Genomic DNA, 6,000 nt, shown 5'->3' on the forward strand with positions numbered 1-6,000 from the left:
CGTGACGTGACTTGGCGTGATTTGACGTGATTTGGAGTGACTTGACGTGACTTGACTTGAGACGAGGCGAGGTTAGGTTAGATTAGGCTAGGTTAGGTTAGGTTAGGTTACGTTGGGATAGGTTTGCGGAGTAGACTTGTGCGCATCAATCAGTAACTGAGGGGTACCATTCCCTGCTGTTAAGTTAAGTGAGGTGAGGTAAGTTGAGGTGAGATGAGGTGACGTGACGTGACGTGACGTGACTTGACGTGACTTTGCGTGACTTGACGTGACTTTGCGTGACTTGGCGTGACTTGACGTTAGTTGGCGTGACTTGACGAGACTTTACGTGACTTGGCGTGAGGCGAGGCGAGACGGGGCGAGGTATGGCTAAGCGAGGCAAGGCGAGACTAGTTTAGGTTAGGATAGGTTTGCGCAGTAGGCTTGTGCGCATCAATCAGTAACTGAGGGGTACCATTCCCTGCTGTTAAGTTAAGTGATGTGAGGTAAGTTGAGGTGAGATGAGGTGACGTGACGTGACGTGACTTGGCGTGACTTGACGTGATTTGACGTGACTTTGCGTGACTTGACGAGACTTGACGAGACTTTACGTGACTTGGCGTGAGGCGAGGCGAGACGGGGCGAGGTCTGGCGAAGCGAGGCAAGGCGAGGCTAGTTTAGGTTAGGTTAGGTTTGCGCAGTAGGCTTGTGCGCATCAATCAGTAACTGAGGGGTACTATTCCCTGCTGTTAAGTTAGGTGAGGTGAGGTGATTTGAGGTGAGTTAGGTGAGGTGAGTTGAGTTGAGGTGACGTGCCGTGACTTGACGTGACGTGCCATGACTTGACGTGAATGGGCGTGACTTGACCTGATTTGACATGATTTGACGTGACTGGGCGTGATTGGACGTGACTTTGCGTGACTTGACGTGACTTCACGTGACTGCGTGACTTGGCGTGATTTTACGCGACTTGGCGTGATTTGCGTGACTTGGCGTGACTTTACGTGACTTTACGTGACTTTGCTGTTCTTGGCGTGACTTGACGCCACTTGACCTATCTTGACATGAGGCGAGGCGAGACGGGGCGAGGTGCGGCGAAGCGAGGCTAGGCTAGGTTAGGTTAGGTTAGCTTAAGTTAGGTTAGGTTAGGTTGTGTTAGTTTAGGCTAGGCTAGGTTACGTTAGGCTACATTTTGCGAAGATGACCTGTGCGCATCAATCAGTAACTGAGAGGTACCATTCCCTGCTGTTAAGTTAGGTGAGGTGAGGTGAGGTGAGCTGATTTGAGGTGAGTTTAGAAGAGGTGAGTTGAGGTGCGGTGACGTGACCTGACTTGGCGTGATTTGAAGTGATTTTACATGATTTAGCGTGACTTGACGTGACTTGACGTGACTTGGCGTGACTTGGCGTGACTTCACGTCACTTGACGTGTCTTGACATGAGGCGAGGCTAGGCTAGGTTAGGTTAGGTTGGGTTAGGTTAGATTAGGTTAGGTTTGCGCAGTAGGCTTGTGCGCATCTATTAGTAACTGAGGGGTACCATTCTCTGCAGTTAAGTGATGTGAGGTGAGGTGTTTGAGGTGAGTTGAGGTGAGGTGAGGTGACGTGACTTTGCGTGACTTGGCGTGATTTGACATGATTTGACGTGACTGGACGTGATTCGGCGTGACTTGACTGGAAGTGACTTGGCGTGACTTGACGTAACTTGACGTGATTTTACGTAACTGGACCTGACTTGGCGTGATTTGCGTGACTTGGCGTGATTTGACATGATTTGACGTGACTGGACGTGATTCGGCGTGACTTGACTGGAAGTGACTTGGCGTGACTTGACGTAACTTGACGTGACTGCGTGACTTGACGTAACTTGACGTGATTTTACGTAACTGGACCTGACTTGGCGTGATTTGCGTGACTTGGCGTGACTTGACGTGACTTGACGTGAGGCGAGGCTTGACGGGGCGAGGGGTGGTGACGCGAGGCGAGGCGGGCTAGACGAGGCGAGTCTAGGCTGGGTTAGGTTAGCTTAAGTTAGGTTAGGTTAGATTAGTTAAGGTTAGTTTGTGTTAGGTTAGGTTAGGCTAGGTTAGGTTAGATTTTGCGCAGATGACCTGTGCGCATAAATCAGTAACTGAGGGGTACCATTCTCTGCTCTTAAGTTAGGTGAGGTGAGGTGATTTGAGGTGAGTTTAGAAGAGGTGAGTTGAGGTGCGGTGACGTGACGTGACTTGGCGTGACTGTACGTGATTTTACGTGACTGGACGTGACTTGCCGCGACTTATCTTTATTTGGCGTGACATCACGTCACTTGACGTGTCTTGACGTGAGGCGAGGCAAGACGGGGCGAGGTGTGGCGAGGCGAGGCTAGGCTAGGTTAGGTTAGGTTAGGTCAGGTTAGGTTAGGTTAGGTTAGGTTTGCACAGTAGGCTTGTGCGCATCAATTAGTAACTGAGTGGTACCATTCTCTGCTGTTAAGTGATTTGAGGTGAGGTGTTTGAGGTGAGTTGTTGTGAGGTGAGGTGACGTGACGTGACGTGACATTGCGTGACTTGGCGTGATTTTACCGGATTTGATATGATTTGGCGTGACTTGACGTGATTCAGCGTGACTTGACTTCACGTGACTTGGCGTGACTTGACGTGACTTCACGTGACTGCGTGACTTGGCGTGATTTGACGTGATTTTACATAACTGGACCTGATCTGGCGTGATTTGCGTGACTTGGCGTGACTTGACGTGAGGCGAGGCGTGACGGGGCGAGGTTTGGTGACGCGAGACGAGGCGGGCTAGGCGAGGCGAGGCTAGTCTGGGTTAGGTTAGCTTAAGTTAGGTTAGTTTAGGTTAGGTAAGGTTAGGTTGTGTTAGGTTAGGTTAGGTTAGATTTTGCGCAGATGACCTGTGCGCATCAATCAGTAACTGATGGTTACCATTTCCTGCTGTTAAATTAGATGAGGTGAGGTGAGGTGAGGTGAGGTGATCTGAGTTTAGAAGATGTGAGTTGTGGTGCGGTGACGTGACGTGACGTGACGTGACTTGGCATGACTTGACGTTACTTGTCGTTATTTGGCGTGACTTCACGTCACTTGACGTGTCTTGACGTGAGGCGAGACAAGACGGGGCGAGGTGTGGCGAGGCTTGGCTTGGCTAAGTTAGGTTACGTTGGGTTAGGTTAGGTTTGCGCAGTAGGCTTGTGCGCATCAATTAGTAAGTGAGGGGTACCATTCTCTGATGTTAAGTTAAGTGATGTGAGGTGAGGTGTTTGAGGTGAGTTGAGGGAAGGTGAGGTGACGTCACCTGACTTTGCGTGACTTGGCGTGACTTGACATGACTTGGCGTGACTTGACTTGACTTCACGTGACTTCGTGACTTGGCGTGATTTGACGTGATTTTCATAACTGGACCTGTCTTGGCGTGATATGCATGACTTGGCGTGACTTTACGTGACTTGTCCTTAATTGGCGTGACTTGACGCCATTTGACCTATCTTGACGTGAGGCGTGGCGAGACGGGGCGAGTTGTGGCGAGGCCAGGCGCGGCAAGGCTAGGTTAGGTTACGTTAGGTTAGGTTGTGTTAGGTTAGGTTAGGCTAGGTTAGGTTAGGTTAGATTTTGCGCACATGACCTGTGCACATCAATCAGTAACTGAGGGGTACCATTCCCTGCTGTTAAGTTAGGTGAGGTGATTTGAGGTGAGTTTAGAAGAGGTGATTTGGGTGCGGTGACGTGACGTGACGTGACGTGACTTGGCGTGACTTTACGTGATTTTACGTGACTGGACGTGACTTGTCGTGACTTGACTTGTCGTTACTTGGCGTGTCTTCACGTCACTTGACGTGTCTTGATGTGAGGCGAGGCAAGACGGGGCGAGGTGTGGCGAGGCGAGGCTAGGCTAGGTTAGGTTAGGTTAGGTCAGGTTAAGTTAGGTTAGGTTAGGTTTGCACAGTAGGCTTGTGCGCATCAATTAGTAACTGAGGGGTACCATTCTCTGCTGTTAAGTGATGTGAGGTGAGGTGTTTGAGGTGAGTTGTTGTGAGGTGAGGTGACATGACGTGACTTTGCGTGACTTGGCGTGATTTTACCGGATTTGATATGATTTGGCGTGACTTGACGTGATTCAGCGTGACTTTACTTCATGTGACTTGGCGTGACTTGACGTGACTTGGCGTGACTTCACGTGACTGCGTGACTTGGCGTGATTTGACGTGATTCTACATAACTGGACCTGATCTGGCGTGATTTGCGTGACTTGGCGTGACTTGACGTGAGGCGAGGCGTGACGGGGCGAGGTTTGGTGACGCGAGACGAGGCGGGCTAGGCGAGGCGAGGCTAGTCTGGGTTAGGTTAGCTTAAGTTAGGTTAGTTTAGGTTAGGTAAAGTTAGGTTGTGTTAGGTTAGGTTAGGTTAGATTTTGCGCAGATGACCTGTGCGCATCAATCAGTAACTGATGGTTACCATTTCCTGCTGTTAAATTAGATGAGGTGAGGTGAGGTGAGGTGAGGTGATCTGAGTTTAGAAGATGTGAGTTGTGGTGCGGTGACGTGACGTGACGTGACGTGACTTGGCGTGATTTTACGTGATTTAAAGTGACTGGACCTGACTTGGCATGACTTGACGTGACTTGTCGTTATTTTGGCGTGACTTCACGTCACTTGACGTGTCTTGACGTGAGGCGTAACAAGACGGGGCGAGGTGTGGCGAGGCTTGGCTTGGCTAAGTTAGGTTACGTTGGGTTAGGTTAGGTTTGCGCAGTAGGCTTGTGCGCATCAATTAGTAAGTAAGGGGTACCATTCTCTGTTGTTAAGTTAAGTGATGTGAGGTGAGTTGACTGGAGGTGAGGTGACGTCACCTGAGTTTGCGTGACTTGGCGTGACTTGACATGAGTTGGCGTGACTTGACTTGACTTCACGTGACTTCGTGACTTGGCGTGATTTGACGTTATTTTCGTAACTGGACCTGTCTTGGCGTGATTTGCATGACTTGGCGTGACTTTACGTGACTTGTCCTTAATTGGCGGTCCTTGACGCCATTTGACCTATCTTGACGTGAGGCGTGGCGAGACGGGGCGAGTTGTGGCGAGGCCAGGCGCGGCAAGGCGGGGCGAGGCTAGGCTAGGTTAGGTTACGTTAGGTTAGGTTGTGTTAGGTTAGGTTAGGCTAGGTTAGGTTAGGTTAGATTTTGCGCACATGACCTGTGCGCATCAATCAGTAACTGAGGGGTACCATTCCCTGCTGTTAAGTTAGGTGAAGTGATTTGAGGTGAGTTTAGAAGAGGTGATTTGGGTGCGGTGACGTGACGTGACGTGACTTGGCGTGACTTTACGTGATTTTACGTGACTGGACGTGACTTGTCGTGACTTGACTTGTCGTTACTTGGCGTGTCTTCACGTCAATTGACGTGTCTTGATGTGAGGCGAGGCAAGACGGGGCGAGGTGTGGCGCGGCGAGGCTAGGCTAGGTTAGGTTAGGTTAGGTCAGGTTAAGTTAGGTTAGGTTAGGTTTGCACAGTAGGCTTGTGCGCATCAATTAGTAACTGAGGGGTACCATTCTCTGCTGTTAAGTGATGTGAGGTGAGGTGTTTGAGGTGAGTTGTTGTGAGGTGAGGTGACGTGACGTGACTTTGCGTGACTTGGCGTGATTTTACCGGATTTGATATGATTTGGCGTGACTTGACGTGATTCAGCGTGACTTTACTTCATGTGGCTTGGCGTGACTTGACGTGACTTGGCGTGACTTCACGTGACTGCGTGACTTGGCGTGATTTGACGTGATTCTACATAACTGGACCTGATCTGGCGTGATTTGCGTGACTTGACGTGAGGCGAGGCGTGACGGGGCGAGGTTTGGTGACGCGAGACGAGGCGGGCTAGGCGAGGCGAGGCTAGTCTGGGTTAGGTTAGCTTAAGTTAGGTTAGTTTAGGTTAGGTAAAGTTAGGTTGTGTTAGGTTAGGTTAGGTTAGATTTTGCGCAGATGACCTGTGCGCATCAATCAGTAACTGATGGTTACCATTTCCTGCTGTTAAATTAG

General features: G+C 50.2%; 1 long non-coding RNA gene across 1 annotated transcript in view; it reads left to right on the forward strand.

Moving 5' to 3' along the window:
• Positions 1-6,000, forward strand: part of LOC117282225 — a 412,080-nt gene that overhangs the window by 26,399 nt on the left and 379,681 nt on the right. The gene's annotated exons all lie outside the window — the stretch shown is intronic.

This window comes from Cryptotermes secundus, unplaced genomic scaffold (genome assembly GCF_002891405.2).
Source record: "Cryptotermes secundus unplaced genomic scaffold, Csec_1.0 scaffold159, whole genome shotgun sequence".
Classification (NCBI taxonomy): Eukaryota; Metazoa; Arthropoda; class Insecta; order Blattodea; family Kalotermitidae; genus Cryptotermes; species Cryptotermes secundus.